The sequence below is a fragment of the Giraffa tippelskirchi genome, chromosome 9 (assembly GCF_054371585.1).
Source record: "Giraffa tippelskirchi isolate mGirTip1 chromosome 9, T2T-mGirTip1v1.2.pri, whole genome shotgun sequence".
NCBI lineage: Eukaryota > Metazoa > Chordata > Mammalia > Artiodactyla > Giraffidae > Giraffa > Giraffa tippelskirchi.
Window position 1 is genome coordinate 30803270 of NC_137283.1, and position 24242 is coordinate 30827511.

The window sequence follows — 24242 nt, forward strand, 5'->3', positions numbered from 1 at the left end:
TTTAGGAAAGGTCCACAAGACGGCAGTACTTCTCTGTGCTCCGCTAGGGGGGCAACCAGAAGCCTAGAAGAAGTGGTGTCCTAGGTGGTAGCTTCCAGTGAAATGTGATGGAAGAAACAGCCCAGGGCTCCTGTTTTGGTACTTTTTCCCACATAGTGTGCCTTTACCCAGAAATCCCAAGCTGCACCCAAACAACGATGCTGACCATGCTGTAGCCTGAGTGGGTGACTCCTGAGGATGGAAGCTGCAGGTGAGAGTCCCAGCACCAGGAGACCAGGGGAGCAGGTGACTTTTCAAAGCCCTTTTTGGCACAGATGTCCATCATTTGTTTGGTTGTATTCAACTTGTGTGAGGTGTAGGAGGTCCGCCTGGATCAGGGTTTTGGGGTCCCATCCACAGGGGAACAGGAACTCCAGGACCAAGAGGGGTTCATTCCCTGGCACCTCCTCCCTGATTCACTCAGCGGCACCACAGTTCATCTGGGGACCCCAGGCGGCCCCAAGTTCCTGGGGTGTGACAACAGCCAAGTCCCCAAGCCCTAAGGGCAATATTCTCGGCTTTTATTTACTTTCCTTATTTTTTTGTTTTTACATTTGTTTTTGTTTCAGTGTTGAAATGTAGTTGACTTCTGGTGGTTTGGTTTTTTCAGTATAGCGCAAACAGATTCACTTATACATATACCATCTCATATTCACATTCTTTGCTGTACAGGTTCTTAGAGACTATTTAAGTAGCATTCCCTGTGCTTTGCAATAGGTGCTTCTTGATGATATAGTTCATATATAGTATTGTGTCTGTGTAAATCCCACCCTCCTAGGTTCTTCCTACCCCTGCTCTTTACCCTCATTTTTCCCCCCTTGGGAACCATAAGTTCTTTTAGAAATGAACCATAGTTCATTTATGCAGGCATTTTTACCCTGTTTTAGATTCCACCTCTAAGAGATGTCATAGTCGTTCTGTTGTCCTCTGTCTGACTTCCTTCATATAGCGTGACCATCTGCAGGTCCATGTTGCTGCAAAGGCAGAATTCACTTTCACGGCTGAGTCCTATTCCATGGTATAGTCTGACCACATCTTCTTCTCCAGGCATCTGTCCAGAGAGCTGTTGTTCACTTGCTATTGCCCATGGTGCTGCAGTGAACTTTAGGGCACAGGTGTCTTTTCAAATTACGATTTTCCTTGGCCTACAGTCCAGGGGCGGGATTGCAGGTCATGTAGTAGCCATGTTCTTAGTATTTTCAAGAACATCCACACTGTTCTCCATGGTGGCTGTTGCTCACTTCCATTTCTCAAAACAAGGTAGAAGGGTTCTGTTTCTGGCATGTCCCCCCTTTCCTGCGTTCCTTGTGTGTAGACCATTGGTGATGGCCATTGTGAATGGTGCAGAGAGATACCTTGCTGCAGTTGTGATTTGCAGCTCTCAGAAATGAGCGTTATGGAACATATTTAAAATGTATGTTTTTTAAAAAACAGAGAAAAAAAACCCAAAAAGTTGTATTCGGTAAAGTTAAGTTGAGCTTGGGAAAGTGGCCCCCCAAACAATCCACCCTCTTTTGAATTTGTTTTGATGACTTGCCAGAGGACATTGCTTGTAGGTTGGTGTCCCTTACAACCCTGCAAGCCTTGTGACTCTGAAGAGCCAGAGGCTCTTGGGCTACCCAACTGCCACTTGGGCACTTGTAGTTCCAGCAAAGTTCCACAAGGCGGCAGCACTTCTCCACGCCCCGCTCGGGTGGCTTGGGCAACCAGAGCCCTAGAGAAAGTGGTGTCCTGGGAGGCAGCTTCCAGTGGAATGTGTCAGAAGAAAGAGCCCAGGGCTCACATCTTGGTACTTTTCCAGCATCGTGTGCCCTTTCCCAGAAATCCCAAGCCCCGCCCTAACAGCGATGCTGAGAGTGCTGTCCAACAAGGGGTGACTCAGTGACTCTCAAGGAAAAATGCTTCCAGTGGGAACCCCAGCATCAGGAGACCTGGGGAGCAGGTAAGTTTTCCAAGCTGTTTTGGCACAGAGGTCCACCATTTTTTCGGTATATTCAACTTGCTTGAGGTGTAGGAGGGCCCGCCTGGATCAGGAGTCCCATCCCCAGGGGACCGGGCACTGCAGGCCCAAAAGGTGTCATTCGCTGGCACCTCACTCCCAGCTCCACCAGCTACACCGCAGTTCAGCCTGGGGGACCCGGGTTGGCCCTTGCTCCTGGAGGTGACAACAGCCCAGGCCCCAAGACCTAAAGACAGTATTTTTTACTTCTCTTTTTCTTTTTTTTTTCTTTCTAGATTTGATTTTTCCTTTATGTTGGAATATAGTGGACTTACAGTGCTGTGATTGTTTTCAGTGTATCCCAGACAGATTCATTTATTCATATATATATATATATATATATATATACACACACATAGATACAAACTTTTAGTTACGTTCTTTCCTGTACAGGTTATTAGAGACTGTTTGAGTAGCGTTCCCTGTGCTTTGCAGTAAGTGCTTCTTGATGATCTATTTCATATATAATATCCTACCCTCCTGAGTTCTCCCTAATCTCCCCACTTTACCTCATATTTTTTACCCCGTGGGAAACATAAGTTTCTTTCCATAGTCTTTGAGTCTGTTTCACAAATGAGTGCATTTATATCACGTTTTACAATCCACCTCTAATAGATGTCATAGAAGTTCTGTTGTTCCCTCTCTGACTTCCTTCAGTCAGCATGACCCTCTCCAGGTCCATCCATGTGGCTGCCAAGGCAGTAATTCATTTTCCTGGCTGAGTCCTGTTCCATGGTATGGACTGACCCCATCTTCTCCAGGCGTCTGTCCAGGGAGCTTTTGTTCGCTTGCTATTGCCTGTGCTGCTGCAGCGAACTATAGGGTTCAGGTGTCTTTTCAAATTATCATTCTCCTTGGCTTACAGGTCCAGGGGTGGGATTGCCAGGTCCTGTGGTAGCTCTGTTTTTGCTTTTTCACGACTGACCTCACTGTCCTCCATGGTGGCTGTTGCCCACTTCCATTTCTCAAAACAAGGTAGGAGGGTCCTGATTCATGCATGCCCTCCCTTTCCGACATTCCTTGTGTGCACATTGATTGGTGATGGCCATTGTGACTGCTACAAGGAGTTACCTTGCTGCAGTGATTTGCAGCTCTGGATAATGAAAATTATGGAGCATATTTAAAATATGTGCTTAAAAAAAAAAAAACAAATAGAAGAGAAAAAAAAAGCAACTGTGTCGAATTTAAATTGACCTCTGGAAATTAGCTTCCGCATGATTTGCCCTCTTTTGAATTCTTCCTCGATGACCTGCCAGCGGACATTATTTACAGGCTGGTGTCCTTTACAGGCCTCCTGACTGAGGCGCTCAGAAGCACAGCTCTGGCCCTATAGTTCCAGAAAATGTCCACAAGGCGGCAGCACGCCTCTGTGCCCCGCTAGGGTTGCTTGAGCAACCAGCGCCCTAGAGAAAGTGGTGTTCCTGGGTAGCGGCTTCCAGTGGAGTGCGCCAGAAGAAGGATCCCAGGACTCCTGTTTTGGTACTTTTTCCACGTAGCCTGGCCCTTTCTCAGAAATCCCAAGCCCCGCCATAATGGTGATGCTGAGGGTGCTTTCGTCCATAGGCAGGATGACTCCCGAGGAAAGAGGCTGCCGGTGGGAACCCCAGCACCCGGAGCCCTGGGGAGCAAGTGACTTTTCAAAGCTCTTTCGCAAAGAGGTCCACCGTTGTTTGGGTTACTCGACTTGCTTGAGGTGTAGGAGGACCCACCTGGATCAGGAGAGTGAGGTCCCGTCCACAGGAGACCTGGCCCTCCAGGCCCAAGAGGGGTTCGTTCTCTGGCACCTCGTCCCCAGCTCCCTCAGCTGCACCACAGTTCAGCCTGGGGGACCCTAGGCAGCCCGGGTCCTGGCGTGTGACGCTAGCCCAGTCCCCGAAGCCTAAGGGCAGTACTCTTGCCTTTGCTTTAGTTTTCTTTTTTCCTTTTTAGATTTGATTTTGCTTCTATATTGGATTACAGTTGACTTACAGTGTTGTGGCTGCTTTTGGTGTAGCACAAAGGGTTTAATTTATACATAGACATACATCAGCTCTTATTCACTTTTTTCTTGTACAGGTTCTAGAGACTGAGGAGTGGTCCCTGTGCTTTGCAGTAGGTGCTTCTTGATGATCTGTTTCATACATGATATTGTGTGTGTTTGAATCCCACCTTCGTAAGTTCTTTAGAGTACAGATGTCTTTTCAAATTATGGTTTTCCTTGGCATACAGGCCCAGGGGTGGGATTGCCAGGTCATGTGGTTGTTCAGTTGCTCAGTCGTGTCCAACTCTTTGCAGCTCCATGCACTGCAGCATGCCAGGCTTTCTTGTCCTTCACCATCTCTGGAAGTTTCCCAAACTCATGTCCACTGAGTCGGTTATTCCATCCAACCATCTCGTCCTCTGCCTCCCCCTTCTCTTGTCTTCAGTCTTTCCCAGCATCAGGGTCTTTTTCAATGAGTTGGCTCATCACATCAGGTGGCCAAAGTACTGGAGCTTCAGCTTCAGCATCAGTCCTTCCAATGAATATTAAGAATTGATTTCCTTTCTCCTTGCTGTCCAAGGGACTCTCAAGAGCCTTCTCCAACACCACAGTTCAAAAGCATCGATTCTGCATTCAGCCTTCTTTATGGTCTGACTCTCACATCCATACATGACTACTGGAAAAACCATAGCTTTGACTACAACTTTAACTTTGTCAGCAAAGTGATGTCTCTGCTTTTTAATATGCTGTCTACGTTTGTCATAGCTTTTCTTCCAAAAAGCAAGTGTCTTTTAATGTCATGGCCACAGTTACCATCGGAGGTGATTTTGGAGCCCAAGAACATGAAGTCTGTTAGTGTTTCCTTTTTTTCCCATTTTTTGCCTTGAAGTGGTGGGACCAGATGCCATAATGTAAAGGGACCCAATGTCCTGATGTTAGTTTTTTGAATGTTGAGTTTTAAGCCAGCTTTTTTTCACTCTCCTCTTTCACCTTCATCAAGAGGCTCTTTAGTTCCTCTTCTGTTTCTGCCATTAGGATGGTTTCATCTGCATATCTGAGGTTACTGATATTTCTCCTGGCAGTCTTGATTCCATCTTGAGCTTCATCCAGCTCAGCATTACCGATGATGTCCTCTGCATATAAGTTAAATAAGCAGGGTGACAGTATACAGCCTTAACATACTTCTTTCTCAATTTGGAACCAATCCATTGCTCCATATCCAGTTCTAACTGTTGCTTCTTGACCTGCATACTGGTTTCTCAGAAGGCAGATAAGGTGGTTTGGTATTTCCATCTCTTTAACAATTTTCACAGTTTGTTGTGATCCATAAAGTCAAAGTCTTTAGCCTAGTCAGTGAAGCAAAAGTAGATGTTTTTTCTGGAATTCCCTTGCTTTTTCTATGGTCCAGTGGATGTTGGCAATTTGATCTCTGGTTCCTCTGCCTTTTCTAAATCCAACTTGTATGTACATCTGGAAGTTCTCAATTCAAGTACTGTTGAAACTTAGCTTGATGGATTTTGAGCATAATCTTGCTAGCATGTGAAATGAGTTCAACTAGTTTGAACATTCTTTGGCATTGCCCTTCTTTGGGATGCGGATGAAAACTGACCTTTTCCAATCCTGTGGCCACTGCTGAGTTTTCCAAATTTGCTGGCATATTGAGTGCAACACCTTCAACAGCATCATCTTTTAGGATTTGAAATGGCTTAACTGGAATTCCATCACCTCCACTAGCTTTGTTTGTAGTAATGCCTACTTAGGCCCATTTGAGTTCACACTTCAGGATGTCTGGCTCTAGGTGGGTGATCATGGTTATTCGGGTCATTAAGACCTTTTGGCATACAGGCCCAGGGGTGGAATTGCCAGGTCATGTGGTACCTCTGTTTTTAGTGGTTTCAAGAACCTGGAAACTATTCGCCATCATGGCTGTCACCAATTCCGTTCCCGAAGAAAGGTAGGAGGGTTCTGTTTCATGCATGCCCTGCCTTTCCCCCATTTCTTATGTTGTAGACAGTTTGGTGATGCACATTGTGACTGTTGCAGAGAGATACCTTGCTGCAGTTTTGATTTACAGCTCTCAAAAATGAGCCTTATGGAGAATATTGAAAATACGTGCTTTTAAAAAAACCAAACAAGAAAAAAAAAAACGTGTGTTTTGAATTTAAATTGACTTCTGGAAATAGGCTTCCCCACGATCCACCCTCTTTTCAGTTCTTTTCATTGACCTGCCCGAGACAATTGTTTTCTGACTGGTGCTCTTGACAGCCCCTCAGGCCTTGTGAATCTGAAGCACCCAGAAGCGCCACTCTGGCACTTGTAGTTCCTGAAGATGTCCACAAGATGGCAGCACTTCTCCGCGCCCCGCGAGCGTGGCTTGGACAACCAGAGCAGCAGAGAAAAGTGGTGTCCTGGGTGGTGGCTCCGGTGGAATGTGCTGAAAGAAGGACCCCAGGGCTCGTGGCTCCGTGCTTTTTTCACGAGTAGGGTTCCCGCATCCCAGAAATCCCAAGCCCCACCCTACCGGCGATGCTGAGGGTACTGTGTACAAAAGAGGGTAACTCCCGCGGAAGGAGGCTGTAGGTGGGCACTACAGCACCAGGAGACCTGGGGAACGCGTGACTTCTCAGAGCTCTTTTGGCGCAGAGGTCCACCGTTTCGGGGGTGTAGCCAACTTGTGTAAGGTGTAGGAGGGCCTGCCTAGATCAGGAGATTGGAGTAGCATCCGTGGGACCCGGCCCTCCAGGCCCCAGAGGGATTCATTCCCTGGCACCTCGTCCGCAGCTCCGTCAGCTGCACCACAGTTCAACCTGGGGGACCTGGGTGGGCTGGGGGTCCTGGGATGTGAGGCCTGAGGGCAATATTCTTGGCATTTCTTTATTTTCTCTTTGTTTTTCTTTTTACATTTGATTTTTGTTTTCTTTACGTAGGAATATAGTTGACCTGCAGTGTTGTGGGCTTTTTTTTCCAAGTAGGGCAGACAGATTCACTTATTTATACATCTGTATCAACTCATAGTCACGTTCTTTTCCTATAAGGGTTCTTAGAGACTGTTTGAGTAGAGTTCCCTTTGCTTTGCCATAGGTGTTTCTTGATGACCTGTTTCATATTGAGCATGTGTGAATCCCACCCTCCTAAATTCTCTCTACCACCTCTCCCAACTTTGTCACAATTTATTCCCTCCTGGGAACCATAAGTTTCTTTCTGTAGTCTTTGAGTTGGTTTCATAAATGAGTGCATTTGTATTGCGGTTTAGATTCCATCCCCAGGAAATATAGTCGCTCTGCCGTTCCCTGTCTTACTTCAGTCAGCATGATCACCTCCAGGACCATTCATGTGGCTGCAAAGGCAGTAATTCATTTTCCTGACTGAGTCCTATTCCCTGGAACAGATTAACCACATCTTCATGTCCAGGCATCTATCCAGGGAGCTATTGGTTGCTTGCTGTTGCCTGTGAAGCTGCAGTGAAATTTAGATGACAGGTGTCTTTTCAAATTTTGGGTTTCCTTGGCCTACAGACCCAGGGGTGGGAGTTCTGGGTCACCATGTAGCTCTGTTTTTAGCGTTTTCAAGAATGTCCACTGTCTTCTCCTTCATGGCTTTTACCCACTTCCATTCCTCAAAACAAGTTAGGAGTGTTCTGTTCAATGCATGCCCTCATTTCCAACATTCCTTGTGTGCAGACCCTTTGTTGATGGCTGTTGTGGCTGGTGCAAGAAGATACCTTGCTGCAGTTTTGATTCACAGTTATGCAAAATGAGCCTTATGGAGCAAAAAAAAAAAAAACAAAACAGAATAAAAAAGAAAAATCCATGTGTGTTAAATTTAAATTGACGTCTAGAAATTGGGTTCCCCACGATCCGCCCTCTGTTGAATTCTTTTTCGATGACCTGCTCCAGCACAGGCTTGTGCGCTGATGTCCTTTACAGCCCCGCAGACTTAGTGACTCTGAAACGCCCTGAAACACCGCCCTGGCACTTGTAGTTCCAGAAAGTATCCACAAGGAGGCAGCACTTCTCCGCGCCCCGCTAGCTTGGCTTGGGCAAGCAGAGACCTAGAGAAAGTGTGTGGTGTTCCTGGAAGGTACCTTACGGAAGAACGTGCCGAAGAAAAAGCCCAGGGCTTGTATCTCCGTACTTTTTCTGGCATAGGGTGCCCTTTGCCAGAAATCCCAAGCCGCGCCCTAACGGAAATGCTGGCGGGGCTGTCGCTGGCACCTCGTTCCCAGCTCCCTCAGCTGCACAACGCTTCAGCGTGGGGGACGCGGGGTGCCAGCCATAGGAGAGGTAACTCCCGAGGCTGGAAGGTGCCGGTGGGATCCCCAGCACCGGGAGACCAGGGGAGCAGGTGACTTTTGAAAGTGTTTTTGGCACAGAGGTCCACCGTCTTTTGGGTGTACTCGACTTGATTGAGGTGTAGGAGGGCCCACCTGGATCAGGATATTCAGGCCCAGGAGGGGTTCATTCGCTGGCACCTCGTCCCTAGCTCCCTCAGCTGCACCACAGTTCAGCCTGAGGGACCCTGGGTGGCCTGGGCTCCTGGGATGTGACAGCAGCCCAGACCCTGAGGCTTAAGGGCAATATTCTTGGCTTTTGTTTACTTTCCTTTTTATATATATATATATTTGATTTTGCTTTTATATTGAATTGTAATTCACTTAACAGTTCTGTGTGTGTGTGTTTGTGTGTGTTTAGGTGTAGCTCAGAGGGATTTACTTACACTTTCACATGTGTCGGCTCTTACTCACCTTCTTTCCTGTCCAGGTTCTTAGAGGCCGAGTAGCATTCCCTGTGCTTTGCAGTGGGTGCTCCTTGATGACCTGTGTCATATATAGTATTGTGCACGTGTGAATCCCACTTTCCTAAGTTCTCCCTGCACTCCCCACTTTACCCCAGCTTCTTCCCCCTTGGGAACCACAGTTTCTTTTTGAAGTCTTTAAGTAAGTTTCCTTAATGAGTTCATTTCTATTGAACTTAGATTGCACTCCTAAAAGATGTAATAGTCGTTCTGTCGTTTCCTGTCTGACTTCCTTCAATTAACACAGTCATCTCCAGGTCCATCCGTGTGGCTGCAAAGGCAGTAATTCATTTTCCCGGCTGAGTCCTATCGCATGGTACCAAGTGACCACATCTTCTCCGGGCGTCTGTCCAGGGAGTTTTCGGTTGCTTGCTTTGCCCACGGTGCTGAAGTGAACTTTGGGGTACAGGTGACTTTTCTAAGTATGGTTTGCCATGGCCTCCAGGCCCAGAGGTGGGATTGCCAGGTCACTTGGTAGCTGTTTTTTGTCTTTTCAAGAACCTGCACACTATTTTTCGTCTTGGCCGTTGCTCACTTCCATTCCTCAAAAAGACGTAGGAGGGCTGTTTCCTGCATGCCCTCCATTTCCCACATTAGATGTGTGTAGACTGTTTGGTGATGGCCATTTTGAGTTGTGCTTTGAGATATCTTGCTGCAGTTTTGATTCGCAGCCTAAAAAATGGAGCATGTTTAAAATATGTGCTTTTGAGAAACCAAACAGAAGAAAAAATTAAAAAAAAAAAAAAACGGTGAGTTAAATCTAAATTGACCTCTGGAAGTTGGCTTCCACAATCAGCTCTCTCTTGAATTCTTTTTCGATGATCTGCCCTAGGACGTGGCTTGAGGTCTCGTGTCCTTTTGAGCCCGTAAGCTTTGAGACTTTTGAGCCCCCACAAGTTCCGCTCTGGCACTTGAAGTTCGAGAAAACGTCCACAAGGCGGCAGCACTTCCCCGCGCCCGGGTAGGGTGGGCTGGGCAACCAGAGCCCTAGAGAAAGTGGTGTCGTGGGTGGTAGCTTCCATTGGAATGTGCTGGAAGAAAGAGCGCAGGGTTCGTGTCCGGATACTCTTTCCTCCGTAGTGTCCCCCTTTCCCGGAAATCCCAAGCTGCGCCCTAACGGCGATGCTGATGGTGCTGTCGTCCACAGGCCGTGTGACTCCCGAGGAAGGAGGCTGTAGGTGGGAACTCCAGCATCAGGAACCCCGGGGAACAGGTGATGACTTCTCAAAGCTCTTACGGCACAGAGGCCCATCGTTTTGTGGGTGTACTCAACTTACTTGAGATGTAGGAGGGCCCTCCCGGATCAGGAGATTAGGTTCCCATCCACAGGGAACCGGGCACTCCAGGGCCAAGGGGGGCTTCTTCGCTGGCACCTCGTTCCCAGCTCCCTCAGCTGCACAACACTTCAGCCTGGGGGACTCGGGGTGCCGGTGGCAGGTAGCGGGGCTCGGTCTCCAGGAATACCAGTCCCTAAGGCACGCGGTAATATCCCTGGCGTTTGTCTTTTTTTTTTTTTTTTAATTGCAGTATCATTCGTTTTGTTTTCCTCCTGGCTCAATGGTAAAGAAGCCATCTGCTAATGGAAGAGACATAGGTTTGATCCCTGGGTCGGGAGGATCCCCTGGAGGTGGAGATGGCAACCCTCTCCGGTATTCTTGCCTGGGAAACTCCATGGCCAGAGGAGCCTGGTGGGCTACAGTCTGTGGCTTCACAAAAGATCTGGACACAACTTTGCAATAAAGAACAACAACAACATTTTAAAGTAAATGGAAAGCTTCAGGCAATATTAGGAGCCAGCATCAAATCTTTGGGGAAAAGAAAGTGGCGGGCCCTAGGTGTCCACATTTTTGCATTCGCCATGTTATAATTTTTCTGTTGTCCATTACTAAACACTGTGCAGTGGAGGGTGAGACTCCCCAACACCCTCCCTGAGAATTTGTTTCCCACCTTGCGTGTGTGTATGAAAGAACTCCTGAAAACTTCTAAGACCTAGAGCTGGAGTCAGCGTACTTTTCTGAAGGACCAGATAGTCTGTGTTGCAAGTACTCAGATCTGCATTATCCTGCAAAAGCAGCCCTAGAGGGTGTGTAAAAGAATGAGCATGACTCTATTCTAGTAAAAGTTTACTTACAATAAATAAATTAATTTTTAAAAAAAGTTTACTTACCAAAACCAGCAGAAGGTCCTGAGAGTGTAGTCTGCTGAGTCCCTATCTAGGGAAAAGCGCCAATAATAGAAATTCCAGAAATACATGCCTTTTTGTTTTTTTTTTTAGAAAAGTAGACTCACGCTACTTATGATTGGATGTGCTTAAATATTTGTTGGTGACCATTATGTGCTAGCTCGTGTATAGTGGTGCGCTCAGCAGTGAACAAGATGGACAGGCCCTCGGCCTCCATGGTGTGTCCTGCGTGAGACATACAATGAACCTCCTAAGTGCTCTGAGAGTCCTGGGGGCTGTGACAGACAGAGATCAGCATTCTAGTGTAACTCTTGCAACCAGCCCCCTATTGATGGGCATTTAATTTCCTTCATTGTTTTCATCATAGTCTTCCCTGTCGTAAAGATTCTTAGGATTAAGTCTTTACGAAAAACCATCAGTTTTTACTTAGGCCAAAAATTTCTTACAGTGGAACGCCTGAGTCAAAAGGCATACTTTTTTTTTTTTAATCTTTTGCTAAGCATTGTGTGTGTGCTCAGTCATGTCCGACTCTGCAACCGCATGGGCTGTAGCCCGCCAGGCTCCTCTGTCCATGGGATGTTCCAGGCAAGAATACTGGAGTGGTTTGTCATTTCCTCCTCCAGGGGCTCTTCCTAACCCAGGGATCGAACTCTCGACTCCTGCGAGACGACTCCTGCTTTGGCAGGCGATTCTTTATCACTGAGCCACCTGGGAAGCATTACCAAAGTACTTTCTAGAAAACTTACACCAACTTCCACTTTCACTTTACCTTCCCCCACTTCCTTGCTTCCTTTATGCAGCCAGATCGAGTTTCATAAATTCTGACAGTAAAATGAAAGCACATAAATCTAACCCGTGAAACAGAATTAAAGAGACAGGGAATCATTCGTGGGAGAGGAGCCCTGTTTCAGATGTTTTGTCTCTAGGGTTTCCTGTGATCTGCTCCCTGTATCACAGTTAGAAATAAATCTCAGAAGTTCTGTAGCGCTAGCCGACACCAGCTATTAACCGCCTTTACTGTGTGCCAGAAGCCCTGGTAAGCCCTTCATGTGCCTGATCCGAATTAAGCCTCAGAACAAAATGGAACGGAGATGCTACAGACAGCCCAATGGTGGTGGAGCTGGACCTCGACTGGGTCTCTTTGAACTTGAGTAGGAATCTCAAGCTGGCAGCCCCACCGATTGCTTTCTTTGGCTCACACAGTGTGGGCCAGCCCAGTGTTTAAAAATTTATTGACGTCGTTCCAAACATTTTAAAACTGGAAAATGTCCCACAAAATCTATATTTAAAACTTGAGAAAAATTGCAAGGCCCGGGCACAGTGGGGTCACCCTCCCACGTGCTGACAAGGGATGGGTCCTGGGTGGCTTCCACACAAGGAACGTGCCTTCTGATCATGATATTATTGAGCTGAGATTAGCAACCACGCAGAAATTCCTTCTCCTGCAAGCCAATAGGAAGTCTGTGGTTGGGACTCAGCAGGGAGCTGCGGGGAGAATGCTTGTCCAGTCTTCTCACCCAAGCCCCTTCTTTTGTTTGCTTGCAGCGATTGTTGACCAGATGTTACCTATGGGAGGAGACAGGATGGGGAAGGCGGGGAAGGAGGCCAGTGTGGGTCCAGCCTCCTGCGTGACCCGGCCTGGGCTCCAGAGAAGGGGCTGCTTTAAATACTTGCTTAGGGGAAGGTGTCTTCAGTTGCTGGGGGGACAGCCTGTAAAGTGACTCTTGGTTTCTGGGTGTCTGCCTCCCTCTTCTAACCTCCATCTTTCTCATTCCTGTTTTATTCATCACCTCAGTGCCTTTTCAGTACACGTCACCACGCACTTCCCGGCCACATGGGTCTCCCTCATCCATCTTGCCTTAGACAGTGAACTTGGGGACTTCCTTTGCAGTCTAGTGGGTATGACTCCGAGCTTCCATTGCAGGGGGCACAGATGCCATCCCTGGCTGGGGAACTAAGATCCCCCCATGCCACGCGGTGTGAGCAAAAGAAGGTGGGCTTGATCAGGACTTGCATGTGCCGGGTCAGATGTCTCTTGCAAGGGTCATGCCTCACAGCCTGGCTGAGTGCCCACCCTTCCACTCTTGAGCGCGGGCGCCCGTTGGCTTTCTGCTGGGAATGGCTCCGGCACTGGTTTAACTCCTGGCTCTCTGTGGCTGGAGGGTGAGCTGGGGCTCCACCAGACCTTGTGGCTCCTGGAGCCAGAACTTGGCTCTCTCAAATATTCACTTTGTGTTTGATTTAGTTAGAGCTGTACAGTGCCACCAAGAAATCGCTTTTTAAAAGTACATATCTGTGGTTTCCGTACACCAGGCATTGTGCCAAGTAAGGGGGTCCCAGGAAGGAAGGGACAGTGTGAGGGTGTGGAGGGGCAGCAGAGAGCAAGAACCAGGTCGCAGTGTGGCATATGCACCAGCAGGAAGTAGATTCAGAAACTCCTTGAGGCAGAAGGAGAAAGGTCGAGGAGACTTGTAGAAGGTGCTCCCACCAGAGCCTTCATGCCAGCAGAGGGCTCTGAAAAGCACCCAAAGTCACATCTTTTCATGTGCATCCATTCAAACCCCCCTTGCTCCCCAAGCCCACCTGCCTGCGTCTGTCTTCAGCAGACACCCCCACCTCCACACATCTGAACCACGCTGTCCAGGACAGAAGCCAGTAGCCACGCATGGCTGCTGATCATCTGCAGTGTGGCCAGGCTCAACTGACATGGCATGTAAACACAAAATGCACACAGGATTCTAAGGCGTCAGACACAAAAAGATAGAATGTAAAGTGCCGCATTAGTAAACTCGTATTGCTTTCAGGTTAAGATGACAGTATTTGGCTATACTGGGTTAAATATATGGTTCTGTCTTTTATGTGGTTCTTTTGACTTTACATATGGACCGTTCATTGGTGGCTCAAGGGACTGTTGTAGCTGACCTGGCCACATCAAGCGTGCTTCTTCATGACTTTGCTGTCTATTTGTTACTGATTGGTTGTACTGATTGGTTGTAGCTTACAGCCTGTGTGTGTGTGCTCAGTTGTGTCCAACTCTTTGCAACTCCATGGACTGTAGCCCACCAAGCTCCTCTGTCCATAGGATTCTCCAGGCAAGAATACTAGAGTAAGTAGCCATTCCCTTCTCCAGGGGATCTTCCCAACCCAGGGATTGAGTCTTTTGCATCTCCTGCATTGGCAGGTGGGTTCTTTACCACTGGCGCCACCTGGGAAGCCTGTATACACATATATATATTTGTGTGTGCATGGGTGTAAGAATAATATATATTCTCCGGCCCTCTAACTAGGTGGAAGACAGGACTAATGTCTCACTCCTCTGTTTCCTCACTCTCTGCTCTGCCCAGGTGCCACTTTTGCTATTAAAGACCCAGTGTGTGTTTGGTCACGATTCTTTCATTCATTTGACAAATATTTGTCGAACTCAGATTCTGTGCCAGGTTCCCCTGGGAAGTTAATGATGTTTAACTCAATCCCTGGCATAGGTAAAAGAAGGTAGGAATTATTAGCTTTGTTTTGCAAGATAAGGGAATTGGGGTAAAAAGTTTAAGTGACTTGCTCAAGGTAACCTACTAGGCAAGTGGCAGGAAACAGGATTCCGACAGTCTTTTTTGTCTGGTTCTAAATGGTGTTCAGCATGACTCCTTCACCCCGTTCCAGCTGCACCCTAAATCCTGTTTTCTTGTTTGTATATACAGCCTTATTACACTGCTGCTTCTTTTTCTGATAATTTTGTGTATATGTTGATTTTATTCTTGGCTGTGCTGCGTCTTCATTTCTGCTCGGGCTTTTCTCTGGTTGTGGCAGGTAGGCGCTCCTCTCTAGTTGCAGAGCGTGGGCTCTAGCGCACGGGGCTTCAGTAGTTGTGGGGCAAGGGCTTAGAGCAACTAAGCTCCGTGGCCTGTGGGATCTTCCCGGACCAGAGATTGAACGCATGTCCCCTGCGTTGGCCAATCGACTCTTTACCACCGAGCCACCAGGGAAGCCCTACAGTGCTGCTTAACCACGGTGACAATATACACCCTCATTGTACTCCTTTCCCAATTTTGATCCAGTCAGTTGTTCCATGTCCGGTTCTAACTATGACTTCTTGACCTGCGTACAGGTTTCTCAGGAGACAGGTAAGGTCATCTGGTATTCCCATCTTTTTTTTAAGAGTTTTCCACAGTTTGTTATGATCCACATAGTCAAAGGCTTTATCGTGTCAATGACACAGAAGTTAGACGTTTTTGTGGAATTCCATTGCTTTCTCTATGATCCAGTGAATGCAGGCAATTTGATCTCTGGTTCCTCTGCCTTTTCTAAATCCAGCTTGTACATCTGGAAGTTCTCAGTTGATGTACCGCTAAAGCCTAGCTTGAAGGATTTTGAGCATAAATGTTGCTACATGTGAAATGAGTGCAACCGTGCGGTAGTTTGGACATTCTTTGCCATTGCCCTTCTTTGAGATTGAAATGAAAACTGACCTTTTACAGTCCTGCGGCCACTGCTGAGTTGTCCAAATTTTCTGACATATTGAGTACAGCACTTTAACAGCATCTTTTAGGACTTGAAATAGCTTAGCTGGAATTTCATCATCTCCGTTAGCTTTGTTCGTGGTAATGCTTCCTAAGGCCCACTTGACTTCATACTCCAGGATGTCTGGCTGTAGGTGAGTGACCACACCATCGTGGTTAACTGGGTCATGAAGACCTTTCTTGTACAGTTCTTCTGTGGATTTTTGCCACCTCTTCTTAATCTCTTCTGCTTCTGTTGGATGGGGGTTATGAGGTGGTATCTAGTAGATGCATTCATCAGCTTTTTTTTTCCTTTTCTGCCTGGAAGGTGATGATTACTTAAGAGTGAGAAACTCTTTGGGACCACATGGTATAAAAAATTCATAATGGTTCTTGTGTGAGTGCCCCTAGAAGCACAATAAGCTCGGTTTTATTAGAACTATTGAGTTTGTCAAAACAAATGGGTTAGAACATGACCTTGGTTGTCATCACGGGACTTCCCATACAGAGCTTGGCCTTTTCTATATAGTCCATGTCTATCATCAGTGTCTGTCTGGTTGTCTAGTTTAAATTGAGTGGTTTTGTGATGTTGAGTTGTGATGGGAATGTTAGAGTTAAATACATGGTGTTTTATTAATGTAGTGGCGTTTATAGATCTTGAGAGGCCTTGGGGTGATAAAAATCTGAGTTATACATGGCATTAAGCAGAGTTACATAAAGCCTGTTGAATATTAATTTTGTAATGATTCATCTTACAGTTTTATGAGACTAGATATAAAAAGATACAGTGAATAATTGAGCCCATGATCTATAAAATGAAGTCTAGGGAAGGAAGAATAATTGGAAGGGAAAAGAGCAAAGCTTTTCCCTTCTTTGCTGAGATCAAGTTAATTCAGTTCCTTTCTTCAAATTGAGCCCCTTTCTTCAAATTCCAGTCCCCTAGTTTCTTAGAGCATTAGATGAGTGTACGGTACAAAATACAAAGCAAATAAAATGTGAATATTTTCTACCATATTACTGCCTTCATTATTTTTAGTTTAGCCTGTAAATATATTTGATCTTCATAATCTGAATATTTCATGACTCTTTTAGCAAGTATTTTTCCAAGTTCTGTTTTTCAAAAATTGTTTCTAAAATAAAGCAAGTTCTTACACATGAGGAATTTATGTCTCTTACCTTGCACATTGCTCTTTGAAGAAGTCATATAGCTGGGCAATAAGCATGTTGAGAAATGTTCAAAATTATTAACCCCAAGGAAACCCGTACTCAAACCATAATGAAATACTACTTCATACCTATTAAAATGGACAAAATTAAAAGACTGATAATACCAAGTATTGGTGAGGACATGGAGCAACTGGAACTCTCATATCCTGCTGGGAGGAATGTAAAATGGTAAAGCTACATTGGACTATGCTTTTCAGTTTGTGTAAAATTGATATACCCTATCATAGGATCCAGCCATTCTACTCCAAAGTATTTACAGAAAAAAAAAAAAAAGGATATGATGTGTGTGTGTATGCGTGTGTGTGTGTGCGTGCATACTTCCATCACTCAGTCATATCTGACTCTTTGCGACCCCATGGACTATAACCCTCCAGGCTCCTCTGTCCTTGGAATGTTCCAGGCAAGACTACTGGTGTGGGTTGCCATTTCCTACTCCAGGGGATCTTTCTGATCCAGAGACCAAACCTGTGTCTCTTGCAGCGCCTGCGTTGGCAGGTGGATTCTTCACCACTGTGCCACCTGGGAAACCTCTGTGTGTGTGTATTTGTATATATGCTAATATGTGTAACAATATGGATGTGTCTCAGAAATATGTTGAGTGTAAGCAGCCACATGCAAAAAAAAATTAAGGCTGTCTGATTTAATTTGAATGAAATTGTAGAAAAATATGCGTCACTGTATAGTGACAGGAAGGACATCAGTGGCTTCCTGGGGCAGAGATAAAGGGGAGAATGGAGGATGGAGGGATGGGAGGAACGTTTCAGGGGATAAGACATGCCAAATCTTGATTGAGGTGGTAGGTCAGGAGTGTGTTTGTATGTCAAAAATCAGCTAACTGAACCCTTAAAATAGGAGTGTATTTTATTGTATATAAATTGTACCTCAAAAAGGTTGGTTCATTAGCATCTCTAGACAATCTAAGATCTTGATTCTAAATCAAGTTTCCATATTTATTCATGGTGGGATCACAAATCTCATACTCAGATATATAAAACAGGTATAATTAGTACATCAGGCCAAGCTTTTGGAACTGCCCTGAGAAACAGAAGAGATGATGAATGTGTAAAACTGATTTCTGAATCATGATACTATGCAGAAAATCGACCATCACTTTCACTCTGTAGTTCACTCTGCAAATTAGAGTGAAATTACCTTGAGAAGAGGCCCATCTAAAATTTCAGATAGTTGGTCTTCTTATCTGGGCTCCAAATGAGCTCTCCTCATACTGAATGCCTGGCTAGAGCACAGAGAACCTCCTAGCAAGCTTCCTTAGCACTTGAAAAATATCCATCTGCCTAAGCCCATGTGACACACCCATCAACCCACTCAGACTCTGAGCCCTTCACTTCCAACAGTGACAACCTCCATAATTGTTCCCCTAAGTCAAGACACACTGTACAAGTCATCTTCGCTTGTCAGCAAGGTCTGAAGTTTAATTTGACATCTTTGGAGAATGTTCTGTTTCCAGAGCAATGAACTCTATGTTGGAGGCTAACCTAGTTGTGGGGTGACAGTGAAGATACTCATAGAGAGAGACGTCTGTTCTGAAAATTAACAGCTTGTCTTCTAAGCAGGGGATTGACGTTGAAGGGACAGAGAGGATTGGAAAGTTGGGTCCTGATTTAATCTGAAGCATTCATTTGATTAAAAGTCACTCCGTGTCTACTGTATGCTTTGTTCTAGCTCCGGGCCTTTAGCATTGAATAAGACAAGCAAGATCTTCCTTCCGCATTCTTGCTGGGGAAGGAAACCAGTAGTCAAACAGTGTGTCCTTAGGATCCTCTGGGACATTATCAGGGGGAAAGAATCACACAAATACAGATTGATAGTACTTAGGATACAGTGGTCAGGAAGGGCCATTGTGTTGGGTTGGAATGATGAGATGTAGCCAGCTATGGGACAACCTGGAGAAACAGAAATCTAAGTAAGCGGTGGGGACAGCAGATGAGAATGGCTTGGCAAAGGCAGGAAGGAAAAGGAGGCCAGTGTGAGAAATACTGACGGTGAATATAAATATGGCCGCTGTGAGAAGAAGGGAGTGACCTGGGGCCAGGGGTGCAGTTAGAAGCATGGCTGTGGAAGTAGTCTAAGGGAGAGATGCTGGGGCTTGGATGAGGAATGGCATTGGGGAACAGGCGAGAAGAACAGATAGATGAGACATGTTTTAGAGGTAGTGCTTCAAGGATTTGATGAATGGGAAGTGGGGTGATGAAGAGAGGATGCATAGTTTTATGGTTGGAGCAACCAGGAGATGATGGGGGTCTTACTTAGGAGACCACCTGGAGTGATTGGTTAGGGTGTCTGCATCCTTTGTCTGCCTCCAGAGCAGTGACTGAGTTGCTCTGAAGGCTGAAATAGCAAAAGTATTTGTAAATACCCTGGAATGGGGACTCTGTTTGTAAAGACTGTATCATCTCCTTTTTGTGATTCTCCAGACGTGCTAATAAGTGGGTGCTGGAAATGTCATGATCCTCTAATCACAGCCTTCTTTTGCTAAAGCCATTTTCAGCAGACGCCAGTTCAGAGCAAGATCAAAGCCTCTCTGGCTTCTGTTGTTTACTGCTTGGCTTTACTGTTGGCATGCCACTGTTCACAGCGTGCTGACTGGGAGTGGGAGGGGGGCTCTGAGGAATTTACTTTTGCTCTGGGAGACTTTGGGGGAGCTTGCCTGTTTTTGTTAATTATGGCTTGTGAATTACTTTGTCAGAAATTTTGAAACCCAGAAGTCTAAAAAATTACAAGGTATTGTTAAATATTTAAGTACTGCTAATTTCTGTGTGTGGTACGAGATTTTGGCTGAGATTGGATCTTTGGGCTGTTTAGTTTCATGCTTATCATCTTGTATAGAGTCACAGGGGCTTCCTTGGAGGCTCAGTGGTAAAGAATCCGCCTGCCAACGTAGGAGATGTAGGTTCCATCCCTGGGTCGGGAAGATCTTCTGGAGGAGGAAATGGCAACCCACTCCAGGATTCTTGCCTGGGAAATCCCATGGACAGAGCAGCCTGCCAGGCTACATTACAGTCCATGGGGTCGTAAAAGAGGCAAGCATGACTTAATAACTAAACAACAGCATAGAGTCACAGATCCAATTTTGCCTGTTAAAGCAAATTTTACATTTGTTTCATACAGTCTGTTGAATAAGCATCTGTTGAGACCTGGTTGTTTTATATTTGTGGAGAGTCACATGGTAAGTTTAGTACTGCAATACAAGCATGTTAGCTTGTGAAAATGTCTGAGTAACAATGAGAAATGTTATCTTTTAAAATGAATTATTCTTTTCTGTTATGAAAATAGTATACTGCTACTGCTACTGCTAAGTCACTTAAGTCGTGTCCGACTCTGTGCGACCCCATAGACGGCAGCCCACCAGGCTCTGCCATCCCTGGGATTCTCCAGGCAGGAATACTGGAGTGGGTTGCCATTTCCTTCTCCAGTGCATGAAAGGGAAAAGTGAAAGTAAAGTTGCTCAGTCGTGTCCGACTCTTAGCGACCCCATGGACTGTAGCCTACCAGGCTCCTCCATCCATGGGATTTTCCAGGCAAGAGTACTGGAGTAGGGTGCCATTGCCTTCTCCATAGGAAAATAGTATAAGCTCATCCTAAAAAAAAAAAAATTTGGAAGGTGTACAATAAAACTTGATCATAGCCCAATCACAAAGAACTCCATGCAAAGTTGAAGCTGCTCAAGAACTGGAAGGGCTGAAAGGGGCTTGTTCTTTGATTCGCACCGACATCTCACTTTGCACGTGAAGAAACTATCTGAATGGAAAGGTCAGAGCCTTGAGAATGGGCTGTCCTGTATATTTCAGGCTCTCGGCAACATTCTTTTACAGAAGGTGCAAGCCAGCATGGCTAAGCACAAGCTACAGAGCACCAGGGTTAGAATTAAAGAAACAGATCGCATATGGAGTCAGGTTTGTTCTCTGCTTCTGTTAGAAAAGGTGGATTCATCCTAGGGCATCGATAAGGGGAAAGGGGGCAAAGATGCTTGTGAAGGAATTGCACCAACTTCCTGTTGTCACCTTCCACCTCACACCTGCTTCCAAATCTAAAAAGAATTGAGGGTTGTACAGGCCGGGCTCGGGGGTGCATTGGAGTTCATGGCACGACAGTGGAGTTTTACTGAACCACGTGGCAGAATGATGAATGAATACCACATCCACTGCCTCCGCCCTCCTTGTCCGGTCTCCACTCCCTGCTCCATGTGAAACAGTTGGAGCCCACAGTTTACGAGGGAGAACTGTGCTTCCTGACTCAGGGAGAGCTTCTGGGGAAAAGCTATTTTCTTTTATAGGGAGAATGACAAATCCATATAAATGAATGTATCTTATGGTGCAGTACACACACCACACACACACACACACACACACACACACACACACGACATCTCATCAGTATTCATGACACGCACTTCATTCCCTCCACAACTGACATCTGTTAAAAATGAGATTCGGGAGTGCCATCCTGGTTTCAGCATTTCTGAGACACACATTCCAAGGTGATATTTTATTGAGTTCCCCCCGGCTCTGACAGCCCTGATTTTACAACTGACTGTAGGTAACTTTCAGTGCTTCAGCATCTCCTACAAAGACAGAAGCCTAACACTCTGTATTCAATGGAAGGCAGGACGTAAGAAGCCACATCCGTTTCAAATCTTTAGTTGGTAAAGAGGGTGACCTCTTTTCCTCTGTATTTTGAGATAGCTCTATTCTAAATCTCCTAATTAAGTGAATTTCTAAAACTGTGATTGAACTGTAGCCAACCAAAGGAAAATTGGGAATACATTAGGAGAGTCCCTGGTGTGAGATTGCTAGTTCTCTCCTCTGTGCCTACAGACATCAAGGAGCTGCTCTGGTCTGTGTTCCAGGTTTTGATGAGAAATCCAGAAGAAAGAATGTGTGAAGGAAGAAGATGACATCTGTGCCTGGCCAACAAAGTCCAAAGATTATTCCAGTGAAAACAAAAGGAAGGCAAGACCGAACTTTCTAGTTCAAGGTAGGTAGACATCTTGGTAAACTCTGATGTGTTCTACAGGAAAGTGGGTTTATGAATATTTGTGAGTGTACGTTGACTTGTCAAGTGGGGATAGGATATGATATATGGTATGACCTACTGTCAAAACCTCTAAGTTACGAACAATGAGGAAGAAAATCAGTAAATACAGTTAGTCCTTTCCTCTCACATAAAAGCTAAGTACCCAAAAGTTAAATAATAGATTACATTTTACAAAGGGATTCTCTCCTCAGAAAGAAAAACAAGCAAAAAGTAACAATGTTCTAACTCTACTGTGCCGTAGATACATTTCCTGCAACATATTTCTAATATTTCATTTGCACGCTTGTAAAATTTTCTTTTTATTTGCAGTTGAATATTTGACCAATTTAAGTCCAGTGTACAATTGAACAGCACTAATGATTGTTTTTATGCATGCAGTGATTTTCTTCCTTAGCTTACTGGTAGTGAAGATGTGCTTTATATCTTTTATGTCAATACTTTGGTTTATTTTATTTCTATTTTTCACTGCATTTTGGAATACAGTGAGGAGGAAAATGAATGGTTGCCCCAGCCTTGCCGTAGTGATGACAGCGTGATAGAGATCAAATGTGGGTGTGTAAGTAGCATTTCTGTGTGACTTCTCAGGATTTTTCTTCATTAGCCAATCTCAGTAATTCATATTTGATAGGCATATTTGAAGGGTAATTCATATTTGAAGGGTATTGATGTATAACGTGCAAGAAGTATGAGTTATGCACAAGTAGATTGTGCAACAGTTAAAGACATCTTTTTCCCAATCTTCTCAAAATGCTGCCGCTAGTGAAATTAACAAGAGGATTGCAATTTCTGCATGCTGGCCCCTGGCAGCAAGGACTCCCTGCAGCCATCCAGGACACGGACTCTACCTCTCACCACTTGCGTGACTGCAGTGAAAATGCTGTATCTCCCTTGGCCTCAATTTCCTCAGCTAGAAGAGGATGGGTAGATGAAATGAGTTAAAAGAAACGAGGCACTGGACAAAGCAAGCGTATAAAGAGTGCTCAGCAATTATTAGCTGATTTATTTTCATCAAATGAAGTATACTTTGAAAACAGACGTTTTCAGTTGTTTGTTTTTTGGGAGGTAGAGATGTGGGAAAGCCCAAAAGACATCAGGGAAGCGGAGGGTGATATGTCTAACCCTGGGCTCGTCTCCAGCGTCCGAGAGGCTGTCACAGGGACTGCCGGGCACCAGGCTGAGATGCAGGAAAGTTACAGGGGGCTCAATGCATTTCTCAGATTCTTACTGATTTCAGTACATTGAGAAGTGTTGGAGAATATAGACTTAAATGATGTCGGAGCTTCTGAAATCACAAATCGAATCAGCTCCACCCTTGGCTGTAGTCTGTAAAACTTGGTGTGACTTGACCCGCCCTAACCATTCTCCCAGCCTTACCCCGCTAGTGCCTTGTGCCCACTCTTACATCCTTCCCGACCCTCTAAATCACACCAGCTCTTTGCACTTGGAGCCTCTGCCCATGCTCCCTAGTGCAGCCTGGGTCCTCTCTCCTGGCACCCAACTTCCGGACTTTTCCTTCAATCTCAAACTGGAGTTTCTGGCTTCTCTACTCAAGAGGGCCTCTTTGTGAGTTTATTTCCAAAAATATCATCCTCACTGACAGTCTCATCAACACTGACTGTAAGAGCTTTTCTGTCCATATCCTTGCAACAAGGTGTGTTCAAGTATGTTTTCATCCTTTCTGGTCTGACAGGTGATGAGCTTATTTAAAGTTGGTATGAGGGAGGATGTGAAGGTGTTCAGTGAGGACTGAGGTTAACCACTCATTTACTCATCTTCAGAGCCTCTTTCCTTTTGTTTTTTTAACACATCATTGTATATAAACTATTCTTCAATTTTAAAAAAAAGAACCTGTTTCCACTCCTGATGATTGGGAGTTCTTTTCTTTATTTGGCTCTTCAGGTATTTTTCACCTGCCTTTTCTTACTGGAAAGTAAAAAAGCACATAAGTTCTGTGAAGCCCAAGATGGCATTTGCCTTTTCACAGTGGTATTCTGAGATTCTCGTCCAGCGATTGCAGTATATGAAGTGTTCGATAAAACATTTTGGAAATGAAAAAATAAATGAGCTAGACAGCCCCCCTGCCCTCAGGAGCACAGGTCTGGTAAATGAAATAGATGATTGCTCTACAGTGTTAGAGGTTCAGAAATAACGTGAGGAAAAAAATCAATGGGTCTCACAAAAAATTAGACTCATGTAGGCAGGACTGATATTCTAAGTATTAACAAGCAGTCAGCACAAGTAAGGGTCAAGTTGAACAGGCATGGGCCGTGGTGTTGACTTCTCAGTTGCTGGATTGTGGGGAGGTGGAGAGGAATTCAAAGGTGAACTCAGGACAGTGATCTGTTGCCAGCCACTGTGGAGGCAATCCCAGTATTTTAATGTCAAGTACAGCTGCATGTGTATATCTCTACTAAATTTCAGCACCCCTGATTATAGACATTTGATTCCTCTTATATGAAACATCGAGAATAGGCAAATTTGTAGAGACAGGAA

At 45.4% G+C, this 24242-nt stretch overlaps 1 protein-coding gene across 8 annotated transcripts in view; it reads left to right on the forward strand.

Moving 5' to 3' along the window:
- FRMD4B (FERM domain containing 4B) overlaps window positions 1-24242 on the forward strand; it is a 388656-nt gene that overhangs the window by 115938 nt on the left and 248476 nt on the right. For 7 of the 8 annotated variants that reach the window (XM_081528400.1, XM_081528395.1, XM_081528391.1 and 4 more), the window contains one exon: window positions 21562-21689. The gene's annotated coding sequence lies outside the window, so the exon portion shown is untranslated. Of the gene's footprint in view, window positions 1-21561; window positions 21690-22232; window positions 22298-24242 lie in introns of all 8 variants that reach the window. The other variant, XM_081528396.1, reaches the window with a different exon arrangement.